Source organism: Aplidium turbinatum, chromosome 1 (assembly GCF_918807975.1).
Source record: "Aplidium turbinatum chromosome 1, kaAplTurb1.1, whole genome shotgun sequence".
Classification (NCBI taxonomy): domain Eukaryota; kingdom Metazoa; phylum Chordata; class Ascidiacea; order Aplousobranchia; family Polyclinidae; genus Aplidium; species Aplidium turbinatum.
The window spans coordinates 63,660,765-63,677,482 of NC_137472.1; the positions used below are offsets into that span (position 1 = coordinate 63,660,765).

At 40.1% G+C, this 16,718-nt stretch overlaps 1 pseudogene across 1 annotated transcript in view; it reads right to left on the reverse strand.

Annotated features, from left to right (window-relative positions):
- Positions 1 to 2,423: 2,423 nt before the first annotated feature.
- The window catches only part of LOC145780139 (uncharacterized), a 200,912-nt pseudogene continuing 186,617 nt past the window's right edge, over positions 2,424 to 16,718 (reverse strand). Inside the window, exons 23-30 of the transcript XR_014290658.1 lie at positions 14,300 to 14,446; positions 12,891 to 13,059; positions 12,330 to 12,419; positions 11,483 to 11,628; positions 10,914 to 11,084; positions 10,212 to 10,540; positions 6,719 to 6,827; positions 2,424 to 4,260 (exon numbers count right to left, since the gene is read on the reverse strand). The product of XR_014290658.1 is annotated as an uncharacterized LOC145780139 (transcript). The remainder of the gene's footprint in view (positions 4,261 to 6,718; positions 6,828 to 10,211; positions 10,541 to 10,913; positions 11,085 to 11,482; positions 11,629 to 12,329; positions 12,420 to 12,890; positions 13,060 to 14,299; positions 14,447 to 16,718) is intronic.

Sequence of the window (16,718 nt, forward strand, 5' to 3'; positions counted from 1 at the left end):
CAGAGTTTTGGTGCGCAGAGTTGGTGCTGTCGCACCCCAGCTCGTATGTCAGTCGACGAATAAGGGCAACGCCTGATGTTTCTTTCTTGCGGAGTGATTCCAAGTAGTGTCGGTACGGTACGTGACAGTCCTGTCCAACTAACGCCGAGATAGACTTGTGTGGGGTTAAAGGGGAGGATGTTTCCATCGATATTGATGGTCAGCTCATGCTTTGCTTCCTTGTTGTTTAGATGGAAAGCTGTCGACACTGTTTTAGAATTACTGAGCTTGCATCTCCACTTGTGGAGGTAGTCTGACATCTTAGCCATATCTTGAGTTGGTGTCCTTTTCAGCGGAGATCATTCCGAAGCGTTATGCATCATATCCAGGTCGTCTGCTTAGGCATACAGCTTAGATGTTGTTGGTGGAAGGTCATGGATGTAAACATTAAAAAGGAGTGGAGCTAGGACGGATCCCTGAGGAACACCGTTCTTGAGGCGTCTTGGCCTGCTTCTTCGTCTGCGTCCGGTGGTGAGGGTGAAACTGCGATTTTATACAAGCTCCATAATCATTCTGACCATGTGCCAGTCGGGGAGAAGGTGAAGAAGTTTGCAGGCGAGGCCGCGGTACCACACTGTGTCATATGCTGACAGTGAGATCAATGAATACGGTACCAGCCTTTTTCTTTTCCTCAAAACAATCTTCTATGTCTTGGCTCATGCGAGTGACCTGTTCTACAGTTGATCGGCCACGGCGACAACCTGTGCTGTGGTGGTAAGAGTGGGTCGATGATTAGATCCACTCGAGTGTGGATGAGCCATTCGAGGATTTTATAGGGGATGCATAGGAGTGAGATAAGGCGGTAGCTCCTAGCGTCATCCAGGGGCTTGTTGGGCTTTGGTGTGGCTATGACGTCAGCTCGTCTCCAGGTTTTGGGTATTTTTAGGTGGTGCAGGCAGGAGGAGAGGAAACCGTGCAGCCAAGATGTCAATGCTTTGCCGGCCTGGAGGATGAACTCTGGGCATATATGGTCAGGGTCCGGTGTTTTGCCTGGCTTTAGGAGGTTTAGAGCATGCTGGAATTCTGCGAGGGTGAAGTCTCGGGATATATTTTGCTCAGGTGGTGTTGGAACCTTCCACAGTTCAGACACTTCCTTAGCCACTTGGCGAGCCGTGCTTTTATCCCCACGGGGTATACCCCATTGTTCACAAGTTGTGATGCAATAGAGTTGGCTGTAATGTGGCGTTATCCAAGCGGTTGTCTGGACCTGCCAGTTAGCCTGTTTATCGTGGACCATGCTTTACGGCTTGAGTGGGTGAAGTCGATGTTTTGGACCGTCTCTTCTCATCGCTCTCGTCTGTTGTTATCAAGCCTTGTGATTAGTTTGCTGGCCGCTAGGTATGATGCGTTGCCATTGGAGGCTTGTGTAGTACGGAAGAGATTGCACTGATTGAAGGACGCTTGTGGTGCACTGATTAAAATACGATGAGAATATCACGTGCTGAGACACATGACTGACATCAGCTGATTTGCGTATAGGCTACGTTACGCATGATTGCGTTGTTTTATTTGAAGAGTGGGTTATGTTAAAGTGCCTACCACTTTCATATTTTCACAAAAACCAAACCTTTCATCATTGAAGTAATCGTTACGCCGAGCAGTGGTCTGGTTGGTTTTGAATCTTTACCCTCGGACTGACAAAGACTTGATAGGTTATTCCTCGTAGTTTTGCATAATTCTAACAAGGCTTTTGACGCAGGGCCGGTTATCGAGATTGGCAGAGTGAAGTTTTCCGATTGTTGAAGTCTTGTTCCTGGGAATTATTCCACTCATTAGGTGCCGTGGTCTGCTGTTATCAGAGTCATCATTCATCGTCAATCAATTCAATTCAATCTCCGATCAAATAAAAGCATTGAAAAACCATAAGACCCCGCAAGTTTACACATTTCAATTTCAAAAATGAAATTATTTTAAATTAAATCCCAGTCACGAATTTAATCAAACAAAATTACAGTGTTCTACATTTTACACAACCACATGCATCCCACAGACCCACAACAACACTTTGCTCACTCGGTCAGTGGTCAAAAGTAGAAGATTCTTCATTCCCATTAGCTTCCGCTACTGTATTGTCTGGAAAACCCTGACAATAGAGTGGTGGAACTTGAAAACAGCTCACAGTCTTATATGCGGTTGGATGGCGCAACGGATAATGACTTGGTTTTCCGATTATGCAAACCTGGTTCGACACCCGGCAAAGCTAGTTGTTGAAAACACCGCTTCTACCAAGGGTGTAATAAATTGGGTGGGCGTAGTTGCTGAAGTAAAGGCGGCCGGGCCACCCTACTCTCGTTAGTGCTAAATGCTTACTACAATGAGAACCTTATCTTCTCATACCCGACACTTGAATCAAGTATGGGACCACCTTTACCTTCAATCGTACGTACTTCTTCAGTAATTTTATTTCAAAAATTGTTTCAGCAATAATATCACAAAAATGTTGAAATGAAAGGTAAAATATAACATAAATTAAACCATTTGAACATTCCTCTTTAAGATAGCCTACAAAAAACATCATTTACTTACGTGGGCTACTTTGGCACTTCGACATCAACTGCCACTTCACAAAAATATTGTTTCTACTGCAAAGCATCAGTTTGATTTGGTTGCTAAAAAAGTTTATAAAAACGTAATTTATGGAAGGTGCTTTGCATTACGCCTATGGACTTGCACATCTAACAAATAAATAATACCAACGCCAACAAACACATCAACAAGCCGTAACTAAGTTTCAAAACTAAAATAAAATTTGGAGAATTGAAGTTGAAAATGTAGTCAACAAAAAAAAATATTACATTTTGTTTAGAAACTAGCATCAATTTCGTAAACGTTAAGTTTTTAGAATATTAAAATTTTTATTTTTTGTAATTACGGCATGAAATATCTACTGGAGATAGTTTTTAGCTTTCTTTGGGCAAAAAGCATCACTACCTACACATCGAAATCCTTTATTTTTACATTGAATCAATGTCCGCAGACAAATGTCTTTGTAAAAATGACAGATTTTACTATGTAGGTAGTTGCGCCGAGTATTTTCCGGTGTCCGACAAATTGTTCGTAAAATTAATTCTTCGTAAAACAATTCTTCCTAAAGCATTTTTTCGTGCATGCAGTTAAAATTTGATGTATACGAAGAAATGCTTTATGAAGAATTGTTTTACGGATTTCATTTTACGAAAAACAGTTTATAAACAATTGTTTTACGAACAATTGCTTTCGAACAATTGCTTGCGAACAATTGCTTGCGAACAATTGCTTTACGAACAATTTGCCTATAACCGTATTTTCCTGATGTTGATCAGAGTAAATTAGTTCTTCTTCACTTGTAGCTTTCAGTGGGAGTCCGATTAAGTAAACAATCGTTAACCTATCCTTGTATGTTACTTTCATGCATTCTATTGTTGTAGTGGTTGCATTGTGACGTCACTGTGAGGTCAGCTACCAACTCGAATCTGATGAAGCTTCGGCCAGCAACAAGCTCGAACCTTCCATCGCTATTGAAAGATCGAGGCTTTCAATTAATAAAACAAACTTCAGAGTCATTCTAATGATCACCATATGAAACAGTCGCTCGATGAGTGGGTTCGATGCCAACTGAACAAATAGGTGGCAAGTTATTCAGAAAACAACGATCTCGCATGCATTGGAGCTACACTGGTTTCGTAACTAGACTTGCAATACTGCAGCAATTGAAACAATCATCTGATACAATGATATCACTGTGACATTGTTGCCGAGAAATCTTTACTTTCTTTTCGTGATTTTATGTTAGGCTGCCACAAGATTTTGAAAACAATAAGCAAGAAAAAAAATGGTAATCAACATATTTTCAGCATCTTGTGGAAGCTCAGCCTGTTAGCTATAAAAAGAACGTAAAAAAAACGTAATTTTATTCCTGACGAACAGTCTCGTTGTACATATGGAATCAAGATTATATCTACCATGGTATCACGATTTTATGTCTATACCAGGCTGGACCGTTTTTTCTTGCTCGAATGAGCAGCTAAAGAAGTGTCCATATCTTTGAAGGTTGGTTGAGACCTTGGCCGCTGTGGATGCGAACTGCTTTTTTCGGGGGCGACTGCACGCATTGGCCTGGGATAGCCGCTCGGATTCTCGCTAGCCGTCGCTTTGTCTTCTGACCCTGACATCGAAGATTGTTCTTCTAAATCATCGGAGTCTTCGCTCGACCGAACTACTAATGTTGGCAAACCTCGTCTTCTGCGGAGTTTTATAAAGGCAATAAGTTCAAGAATACTAGCTCTAATACTAAGATAAGCCGCTTTGGTTTTGGTTGGTTTAGTTTTGAATCTTTATCCTCGGACTGACAAACCCTTGATAGGTTATTCCTTAGGGTGTTTCATTTTTTCACCATTTTTGAAATTCAAAATGCCTGGGGTCCCATCTGGTGGTATTTGGGGTAAAAAGTTTACACCCCAAATTTTTTTCAATTATGACGTCACATTGAGGTGGTCCACGAGGTTTAAAATTTTTGGTCTTCAAAATCTCAAAATTTGGCCGTATCTCCGGAACCGCTCATCATAGATTGACAAAATTAGTATCAAAATGCGCAGAAGGGTCGGTTTCCTATACCTGATGTAGAGAATATTAAGGTCTATCTGCTTCAGAAAAAATGTTATTTCAAAAAATCCGATTTTTGGTCTATTTTCTAAAAGTTTTTCTGTGTTTTTCCATCATGGAAGCTGCTATTGCGTAATAACAGTCCTTGTTCGTTTTGCAAGAGATGAAATAGTAATTTGAAGGTATTACTATTATAATATTAATGTAACCGTTGAGGAAGAGGTATGCTGATCACCTGCTTTAGATTAAGTGTCATTATGGCATTAAGGTCAGGTATTAGTAAGTCGATGCAAAACTTCAAGGAATTGGAGAAAAATGTGCTTCCCCTGAATTCAGATATAGCCAGTCACTATTTTTACTTGAGGAAGAAAGTAGCCGAAACTAATCCTAAGTTTTTGAAGAAAATACTCCATTTCAAAGATTTGAAAGATGAACTGCTGAAAGATGTAGTTAGCATATGGAACAAAGCTGGTCTTCCAGTGCTTAGCAAACAGAGAAACCTAGCACTTCTGGCATACAATCTGCCAAAGCATCGGCACTACTATGTTTGAAACAAAGAAAAAGAAATGAAGTAGTTAGATGTCTACACAGTAGCGAAAGCGACTCTGATGGTGATATGAATTGGGAAGATGATAAGGAATACGAGCCTCTGAAACCAGCTGTTTGGGGAAAAGTGTACAAGAAAGTACATTCTTTTTCCATAAATGATAGAAGTTGTGTACTTGCTGATCGTAGGATAACTTCGGTACGCCAGCAGTAAGATCTTATGAGGTCGGTTCTTGGAAAAGATCAAGTAGCTGCAATGCTGCATCACCTTCGACAGTATACCGCCAACGACAAAAAACGAGAGAAAAATCTCTGATGGAAATTGAGAACTTTCTCAACTCAGCTTATGTTATGATGGGCGCGTTGTCGATAAAATAGATCGATACGTTTCCTTGGGCCAACTTGTTGATGATAATGGCATGAAGCACGAAAGTGTGCTTGCTGTTAAATCTTTTCCCAAAAGTGTGTCGGTCATTGCAGAACTGATTTTTGACACCATCATCCAGGAGGCTTGCAGAGTTCACCTATCCCAAGTATATTCAGTCATGGCTGATACGACTGCTCTCAACACATGAAAAAAGTTCGGAGTCAATACTCGACTGGTCAATTATTTTAATGATGAAGTTGGTCATGATATTCATACCCTTTAATGCATGTTCCACATAAACGAAATATATCTTTCCCATGTCATTTCTTTTGTGGACGGCGACAAGAAGAGTCCCGGAGCAATGCAAGATGGGGCTTTGCTTAAGCAGATATCAAGACTAGACAAGCTCAGTACTGAAACCTTAACACCAACTATTATTACGCAATAACAGCTTCCAAGAGTGGAAAAATACAGAAAAACTTTTATCTTGATCACCTGATCTCTGTTCATCAAGAGAAAATAGACCGAAAATCAGATTTTTTAAAATAACTTTTTTTCTGAAGCAGATAGACCTTAATATTCTCTACATCAGGTATAGAAAACCGACCCTTCTGCGCATTTTGATACTAATTTTGTCGATCTATGATGAACGGTTCCGGAGATACGGCCAAATTTCGAGAATTTGAGGCCTAAAAATTTTAAACCTCGTGGACCACCTCAATATGACGTCATAATTGAAAAAAAATTGGGGTATAAACTTTTTACCCCAAATACCACCAGATGGGACCCCAGGCATTTTGAATTTCAAAAATGGTGAAAAAATGAAACACCCTATTATTCCTGGTACTTGTTCGCATACTTGTAGAGACTCTTGACGCAGGGCTGGTTACCGAGATTGAAAGAGTGAAGTATTCCGATTGTTAAAGTGTTGTTACCGAGAAATTATTCCATTCATTAGGTGCCGCTGAATGGAGAACAGTCCTGAAATGCGTTGCTCAAACGCACACCCCGAGAGTCGAACCAGCACCGCGTGATCTTGAGCCCGGCGCGTAACCACTGAGCTAACGGGGCGGACGCTTTAAATATGGTCCACCCCGATACCGCTGTTTGGCAATCCAATTGACTCTTTGGGTTTGAATAATGCTTTAAAAGAAAAAATATTAATAATTTATTTAAAAGTGTTACCCTGCTGAAGATGGGGAGGGGAGAGATGGGCTTGAAGTGGGAGTAGGTAAGTTTCCTAACTCTTCAGGATGGGGCTCATGGTCGTCAGGAGAAGGAGCTTTGGAAATTCTAAACGTGGAAAATACATTTCATTTAGTTTATTTGTAACGTTAAACAACATTTAAGTATGGTAGGCTACGTAGAAACAAAAATAGAAACACTGTAAAATAACTACCGGTATCTAAATATGTTTACAAGCTACAATAAATGTTGTCAACAGAACAAAAATAGTGCTCGTCGTCGTGTGAGCCTCTGGGGTCGAGAGTTTATCCTTTTACCACTCCAGATTCATGATGTTTACGGACTAAGCTGGAAGGCTACTAGAGAGCACTCAGTCTTTTATTTCATCATTCAAGACATGTAGGCTAGACCTACCAGCTACCACACCATTAGGTAGCTTGAAGATGGTACAATCGTTGATGTGATCTGTTCCGCAGCACCACATTCACAAGTAGATAAAGAAGTCATTCCCCATTAGTGTATGGTTGAGAGGAAAATCCCGACGCCCTTTCGGAGACGGTTGAGGCGCACCAACGCCTGTCTCTGTAATGCCAGGCCAGTGGGACGAGTGGAACCATGCCACTAAGCCATGTCGGCATCGGGGGTGAACATACGGAGTCTGGTTGTGTTTGACTTCCATTTATGGTCCGCCCAAATTAGCCGCGGAGATGTTTTGTCCATCAGCTTCGTTGATCAGAAGTTGAGCGGCTGGCACGAATGGGTGTCTTGATTTCAATCGATGGAGGTGCTTTCTTGGGGGAGCAGAGATCTTAGAATGGAGAAGATGATTGGGATCCAGTGCCCGTCGAACCAGAGACAGAGTGGCTTCTTCGCGAAAAAGCTCAACGGAGAAAACAACGCAACAATCTGTTTCAATCTTGTTGGGATTTTCAAAAGATCTGATATAATTTCACAAAATTGAAACAGACTGTTGAGGTTATTTGGTTTGTAGTAAAGTCAAACATAAAGAATACATATAGGCTATCAATTTGTGAGGAACGTACTCGATGATGAACTGTTTTATTTTGATCAACGACGCACGAGTACAAAATAATTGACTCGGCGAGAAGAACACAATAAACATAGCCAGGTCAGAGACTTTAAAGAACCGGCCTGCCACGCCCCGTGGAGGCGGGGAGCGGCGTGATTATGGGGTGGCAATGCACCCGGAAGGGAAGTCCACCAGCTTAGGTCGCGGGGGCCAGGCTGGGGAGTCTAGGTACCTGTGGAAGGAAAGTGTGGATCAAGAATTTTGTGCAACTCGTCCGCAAAAGTTAGAATGGCGGAACGGGCCAGGGAGACGGGCTTAGCTTTCTGCAAACGCAAAAAGGTCAGCTGACGACGGGCCGGGCGACAGAGGTTTTATAAAGCCAGGCAGCGCCCACGTCTCCATCACGTGACCGTAACACAGGTACGTTTGACTCCTATACCCGGTCTGCCCGTAGGCAGAGCGGATAAACTTTGGGGTCTCCCACGAGGAAGAGAAGCTTAGCTACAAGGACGATTTGAATACTCGTGGGAGACAAAATTTATATGAAATCTAGAGCAAAGGCTCAATTAATTGGTGTAAAAAAATAAGGTATGTGGGAATATATTGTATGCTTTACTTACTGGAAAAGTGTTGACGTTGAACCAACGAGCACGGATGTGCACTGGCCAGACGTTGAGGCAGGTTCGCCCAGATGGGTCGGGGGGACTAGCGATCGAAGCGTAGATATGACTAGGCTACGATACCAGGAAAAAATATAGAATAGTTGGATGAAACTTTGGAGGTTGCATCGAGTTGATCAGGAAATCATGTTTATCGATGAGTTAAAAGCAACGCGAGGTTGATCCGAGCGGGAAAGAGCAGCATATCGGGAGAAGGTAGTGTGTGATATTGTCACAATCAACGTGCAATGCCTCGCGATGGCTTGCTTTTTATCTTCAACGAGCGTGTTGTTTTGGTTGTAGAATTCTGGTGCGATGTGTTATTATCGGTTATGACTTGAAGTAACCTTTGAAAGAGAAATCTGTATTATGTAACGTATTTCTAGAATCATCTGTAAGTATGCAATTTTGGAAGGTTCTGTTGTTTTTCATGATTTCTGAGCGTCGTTTGTCATGACGTCATAAGGTTGTTTACCAGTAAATGTCCGATTGCGAAATATTTATTATGTAAGAATCTTCTACACCACGTGATATTCTTTAAACTTCTTTGAGCTTCTGCTTGTTTACATTTAATTCAACTTGACAGAACAATGAGTGGTGTGACATTACGTAACCTTCTCGAAGTTACTATACCGAGAAATCTTCTATAAATAGTGGTGTAATTTGCGTAATGATTATTCTGAGATTATTATTGAGTTGATGATGTGAATTATTATGAGTTGATTATGAGAGTTGTGTTATGAGTTGTGGATTGGTAGTTGGTGCAGAAATTATTGGTGATTGAGACTTGAAGTAATTGAATACAAGTAGATGAAAATTGGTGCTGATATAAATTGTGCTCGAAATTAGAGTTATTTGAGAAGCCGTTTATTAAAGTCCTTCAAGAAGTTAGATTATCATTTCACTAGTAGAACTATTCGACATTTAATTGACTGTTTTCGGTTATACCCATTAAACTACGTCATTGAACCTTTCCAAGTCTCTTTCCTGGTAAGAGATAGAAAGAAATCGTGACAGATATTCTAAAATATTGAAATATGAAAATACAGATCCAGTGTTGTTAATGATATTACGTCATCGATAGATGATATGAGTCCATTCACGATATGCAATATATACTTAATTCATATATTGCTATTTTATTTTATTGATGATGATTGTATTCTTCATTGAGCTGCAGCATGCTGATGAAACGACAATTGTTTACAGATAAATTGATAATGAAACAATGGATTTAACATGACGTCACACAATTACTGGCGGGTTTTGAGGTGTTTTGCTGTCTTGCGCGCTCGGATGCTTACTGCAGAGCTTCTGCTGTTGGGGAATTGAGCTTCTGATCGCTGGAATCGTCTTTTCTATGACGTAGCCCCTCCACGAGTGAGCCCGGCGTTCCAAGCTTTCCAGACACGGAGGGAACCTTCGATTGAAAGGGAAGCCTCTTTTCTAGCCACCTCTGCTACCCCACGAGCAGGAACACCCAAGGCCGCCAAAGCCCGAGAGCTCAACGGAGCATAGCTCCCGAGGGAGCCTACGACGAACGGAAGTGACAGGACGTATTTCATGCAATAGCGAGCTTTCCTAAACATGTTTGGCCAGCAGCGCGCGTAGATGCCGCTTACATTGTTGCGTGATGTTGTAGTTTGTTTGTACATTTACAAAATTAGATCATTATTGAGCTGCTGGCAAAAGCTAACTTGAGGTCATTCATGTCACGCGCATAGAATTTTTACTGCAAACGAAAAAGTTTAAAGTTGTTCAAACCTTTCTATTGGAGATCTAATGGAGGCTTGATGGTGATCCTCAGGAAGATAATCTTCTGCATAGAACGCACCGTCGTGATCTTCATCAGTTCCACGTCTAGGAGATGATCCTTCACTTCTTGATCTTCCTCTCGATGATGGGGTGTGCAACTCGTGGTCCGAGTTCTCATCGAAGCTGACTCGCGTAGGAGACAACTGATCGTCCCGTGACCGCGAACGCTTCCCCGTCGATGGAGTGTATGGGTCCGTGACGTCATCAATCGCGGTGACGTACGTGAGCGTAGGAGAGAGAGGCATCATAAGGACGTTATTAGACTTTTGGGACTCTGAGGTGCTTCGTGAAACTTTTGGGATTCCTCCGGAAGATGATCTACAAGGTAAGATGATATACCGTTGATATTTGTGATTGTTGACATATGGTAAAAACTAAAATCCTCTCAGACTTGTTCTACGATGAACCGCATAGTAAGATTGTATAATTAGTGAAATAAATTATCTATTTGACTTTTATGAATGGATTTTTAAGTTTTGACATTCATTACTTACTTAGCATCAACAATATCCTTGAGAAGTGTAGTTGTGCTTTAATGTTATAGTTGACTTCATGACATTTTACTGTTATAATTGAAATAACAAACATGGCTTAGTGTGGCGTCGAACTATGGTTGAATGAATGTGGTATGGAAGGAGCACTGTATGCTCAATTGAGTCAATTCTAGTGGTTCATTCTGAATGGTACAAACCTGCTTTTGGGTGACAATGAACTTGATATTTTAGGCTTTGTTTGAGGTATTGACAGGGTGGAATATCCTGGGTCAAGAGTGCTTGGCGGGGAACCGAACCCAGATCTTTCGTTCATTGTGTCATTGACATCGAAACTTTTGCTCAGGTTGGCCTTTTTCTCAAAACTGTGACTGAAATTGGGAAAAATTTATAAAACAAACTGAACATTAGTCATGAAATATTGTATAGTAGCCTATGACACAATAATAAAGTTATGACACAAAAATACATTTTACGCAAGAAAAGTTCAAACAAAATTTAACAAAACGATGTAACGAGTACATTCATGATTTTTAAGATTTGGCTTTATTATTACACAAGAATCTGCATTTAAAAGTAATGCTAATTTTTGTAAAGATATATTGTATACTTATAATTCGATGAAGAAACATTGTAACGTCATAAAATCCCCGATATATCGCTTTTCCAACTTATCGTCTCTTCTGTGTTTGTTCTTCTCTATGACACGTAGCTACTTACAGTGACACAACAGTGATATAAAAACTAAATAAAGCGTAATGTTGTTTACCTTCCCGAATCGCTGCTTCGTCTCAGCTTCTTCATGAACGAGGAAATCTTTCCTTTATCTGCTTACCTATGCAAACTTTCAATTTCTTTTGTCATAGCACGAATCAATTGCTTCTTTTCAGACAATTCGCGTTCGAGATCTAAAATCTGCAAATGTAAACTACATCAATACAAGCTTGCAATATTATCAATCCTGGTCGTCGGGTGCATAGTCGAGTGGCAAGAGCTCTGGTACGGCGCTGAAAAGAGCGTTGGTTCGACACCGCTCAAGAGCATGTGGTTGTGTCTTTAGCAGGACACTTAAAGGCATGCCTGAAGGAGGACACGAAGATTGGCTTCCCGTTTACTAAATCTAAATCTTCAACCACCAGGTGTAAGCATGGATATACCACTCACAACGCAACACGACTTCGCTACTTTGAGGACTTTTGCAATTTCATAGTCTTACACCAAAGCGTGGTTAGAAGAGTCATTTTATAATGGTCATTTATATGTGTCAATAATGTGGAGAACTTAAATTTAAGACAACAAAAACAGAATATCTAAGGGAAGTTCATTAAGTTTAATTTAAACGCTTAACCACAGATAAACTACTGTTTAGTTCGAAAAAGTTATTTTTTTAAATTAATTTCTTATAATAAACCCGTTAACTACAGGAAGAATAGATTAAACATATAAGCAGTTCTCCAGCATAATCTCCCACTGTACAGTAAGTAACCAAATAACCGGATCAGGTAGGCTAATGATCGGAGATATTGGGTAGACACTCATGCAACTTATATGGCACTGTAAGTGAAATATGGTAAGGCTACGTCACAATTGTTATCAGTTTCTAGAACGAATCTTACTTTTTGCATCTTCTCCGCGTTGCTGTGCTGAAGATGAATCTGTTCTACTTCGCCCTGACGTCGCGTGCCCTTTGACGTCATCCGTAGATCCTAATCACATTGTAATGTTGAGAAATAATTATAATGTGTCTTCATGAATCGATCTTAGTCGCAAAACCAGAAATAATTAAAAAAAAACATAGATATGTCACAAAAGTCTTTGATTTTTTGAACAATTTAAGAAACGGATTTTTTGCAGCTAAATCACCGCCGATTCAAGAGGACACTTCAGAATCGGTTGACTTTGGTTTGATACTAGCTCTAGTTATATCAGTGACACTTTATTGAAATTTTAAGATTAATTTGTGTTCTTTTATGTACTGTAGCAATCAAATTGATCACACGGGTTAGACTACAGTTGCTTGAAAACAAATGCCCTCTCTGCTGCTTCTATGCGTTTCCGATGTCATCGAGTAGCAAGGCGCAAAGAATTAATGTCTGTATTGATTACACTACATTATTGTCATGTCATAGAAAGAACTTTATTGTTTTTTGTTGCGGTAAGATATATTCTTTCAGAACCTTCAGTTCATCCTGCAGCTTAGCCGCCTCGCGCTCCGCATTATTCCGTTGTTCTTGCAACAATGTGTTCTGGTCGCGAATGAGCTCGATTTCGCGTTGTAAAGTTGCAATCCTTGTTTCCAGCCATTTGTTTCGTTCACACACTGTGCGGTACTGGTTTTCCAGCTCTCTGTAAAACATTCTGTGGGTTATGTTAAAAATTTATAATCTTTCATCTCATGCTTTATTTTTCATAAGAGCATGCTAGTAAAGTGAACTACTATAGTTTCTAAAGAAAAGTTATTTTTCCAGCTACAAGATATGCCTACTGTGTAATGGGTGGAACAAGATCCTGTAAAACAAGCATAAATATGTTGTAACAGCACTCAATTTTGTGCTCACAACAAACAAGAATTTCTTCCAACCTAGAGAGATTTTTTTCTGTGAAAAAAATCTTCAGCAGTAACGTATTCCAGAAAAGTCAAGAATGCGGTTTATTGTGGTTTTAATCAACCAAAATTAAAGCATATATTAGTACAGTGTTGCCAGATTACCTGTCAAGATCTTCAGGCAGCGAAAGGGTAGCCAGTGGAGTTTGACTTGTCTTGGTCGTTAGGAAGTTGCTGAGCTGCTTTTCAAGGTTGAACTTTTCCTCTCGCATCTCATCAAGCTCCTTTAATACATCTTGGCTGGAGTCGTTTCTATAAAACAAAGTTTTGTCAAGAATCTAATGAAACTTTGACGGCAACGTAAAAACCTAAAGCTTACAGCTGCTGTTCTGGATTTATATTCAGCTTTTGTTATCGCAAAAAGTCTTTCACACATTTTCATGTTTTTTAAAGCGTTAAAAGACAAGTGGCGTAATTTGTAAACCAATATTTGAACAAAAGGAACGTGCTATATAATTTGCTCAATGCTTTTTATTGAAAAATCTCTTCAATTTATTTCACTCGGACTTTGTAACTGTTTAGTTTGTTACTCACAATGACTCCATGATGATAGCTTTCCCTTGCAATTCATCTCTTTCCTGTCGAGCTTTCTGCTCGAGTCGCTGACTATCGACGAATTTCTTCTTCAGATCACTGACGTGTTTTTCTTTAATTCCAATTTCTAAGCAATATTGAATCATTTGCTCAATTGCTCGATCACTGTAGATTATTTACTCCAATAATATTCAACCCAGTCTAACTTTCAAACAAAGGCGGAACACCATGTGTACTAATGCGCATATGGAAACCGTCCACACTATGCAGCATTGTAATCAACCCGTCATCATGTGACCCCATCGGTGCCAAAATAAATTGTTCTGGTGAAGCTGGAGAAATGATGCAGTAGCGATGAAGATGAAACGTTGACCAACATGTCAACAATTGGTTTTAAGCAGTCAATATTAAAGCATTTAATAGTAGGCTATATTGTTGCCAGATTACCTGTCAAGATCTTCAGGCAACGAAAGCGTAGTCGGTGGAGTTTGGCTTGTCTTGGTCGTTAGGAAGTTGCTGAGCTGCTTTTCAAGGTTGAACTTTTCCTCTCGCATCTCATCAAGCTCCTTTAATAAATCTTGGCTGGAATCGTTTCTAGAAAACAAAGTTTTGTCAAAAATCTGATGAAACTTTGACGGCAACGTCAAAACCTAAAGCTTACAGCTCTGCCGTGATTTTTCAGAACCTAATATCCGCCATTTTCAAGTTTTCGAGATAAACGAATTTTTGTGTTTATTACGTTAGGTTTATTTATTTAATATGTTAGGTTTTACACACCAATAATCTCAAAAACCATACTACATAGGGGCACAAATTTTTGTCAGGAGATACATGAAGTCTTTAAACGTAGAAAAATGCAAAATAGTCATTTTTGACAAAATGGCGGATATTATCATCATCATCATCATAATCCATCGTCGGTTTGTTCCCCACTAGTGGGGGTGGCCGATTGTTTCCGCGCAGCAATTGTTCTAATCCCTTCTCTCCATTTCACCCTGTCCCTTGCATCTTCCTCCTTCAGTCCGACTTTTTTAAATTCATCCTTCACTTGTTGTTTCCACGTTCTTCTTGGACGACCGCGTTTCCTCTTCCCATCCACCTTTAGATCTAGTGCCTTTCTAAGAAAACTTCCTTCCTCCCTCCTTATCACATGTCCATACCATCTTACTCCATTTGCCCTTGCCAGTTGGTCTATGGTCTCTCTCATCTCTAGCATATCCAACAATTCTTCAGTCCTTTTTTCCCTTCTCGTTTTCACCCCACACATTGCTCTCACCATTGACCTTTCCGTTCTTCTCAGGATTGCCAGTTCACTCTCTCTCAATACCCATGTCTCGCTACCATATAGCATTGCAGGCCGCACACAGCTCCGACATACTTTTCCTTTCATCCTTAGTGAAAATTTTCTGCCATACAACATTTCCCCACATTCCCTGAACTTTGCCCAGCCCAATCTTGCCCTTGTTGTCACCGCTGCTTCACATCCACCACTTCCATTTATCCGATCACCCAGATATAGTCCAGTCAAATTAACCAAAAAACTTGGATAACCCGGAAAAAAATAGTACAAAGCTAAAATTTTGCCACAAGCATCAGTGCATGGTCTGAAACAAAATATCAAAAATCCGCAAAAATCCACCTTGGGCAAAAAAATTTATGGGATTTTTGAAAAAACGAAATTTATAAAAAAATTATCAAAAATGACTGAATGGCAAGTGATATATGAAATTGAAGCTAATGATGAGGGAAATACAATAAGGATAAATTTAGGTCAAAACGAAGTTATTTCAACGAGGTATGGTCCTTTCAACATAAAAAGCCTATACATTAAACCAGGGGTCACCAAGCTTTTTTCTCTGAGGGCCGGATTGATGCGAGATTAACAGCTGTGGGCTGGATGCAAATTGCAAAAAGGTATAGGCTACAGCTATTTAGAATCTCCATTGACTTGAATTGAGCACAATGAATAACAAAGTTGTGATGAAAATCGAAAGGTTGCTGGAAAAGTTATCCCCCTGCTGTGATACACTACAGGGCATCGTGCTCTTGAAAAAACATTACGTCTTTCCAAATTTGGCCTAGGCTGTTCCTTTTTGTGGTAGCCTAATGATAAACAGCAACGTCAGTCCTTTACAAAAAGTTTGGTAACTTTTTCCTTAACGGTTGTAGTGCAGCTGTTATTTCCGCAGCACGTGACGGGCCGGATGAAATCAGTTCGCGGACCGGATCCTGCCCGCGGGCCGTAGTTTGGTGACCCCTGCATTAAACTAATAGGACAGCAAATATTTTCGTCTTACACATTAAAGCAGTGGTTCTTAACCTTTACTAACCTGCCGAACCCTTACGCAAATCTGCAAGCTTTCGTTGAACCCCAATTTTTCGCTGAGTCAAAAAACATAAATCTACCACATTTAATAATAATACATTACTGTATCAATGAGACTTTTGTTGTTGTTTTTCTGAGACCAATAGTGAGATTCGAGGCTTTGTCTCGGAAACAGCAATTCTCATGTCATTTTCGCATGCAAGCCGGATTTCGTTTTTTTTTTTTGCCTAACATCCACCGGAATAGAAACGCATGTTCGCATAAATAAGTGGTTACGAATGGCATGAGAACTTCAATGGCAACTTTTGTAGTTTGAGGATAACTTTCCTTTATTTTGTTAGCACCAAAACGTTTGAATATTTGTTGTGTTGAAGTTTCTTTTTAGCACCTCACTTTCTTGAAGATCGATAATTTTATCCAAGTATGGACTGTTTATATTTGTTGTAGTATCATAAACAAACGGTTGACGTATCCATGCTGGATATTGCGTTTGTTTAGGATGGTCGTTTTGAAATTAATTTTGCAATTTCTGCAAATGCT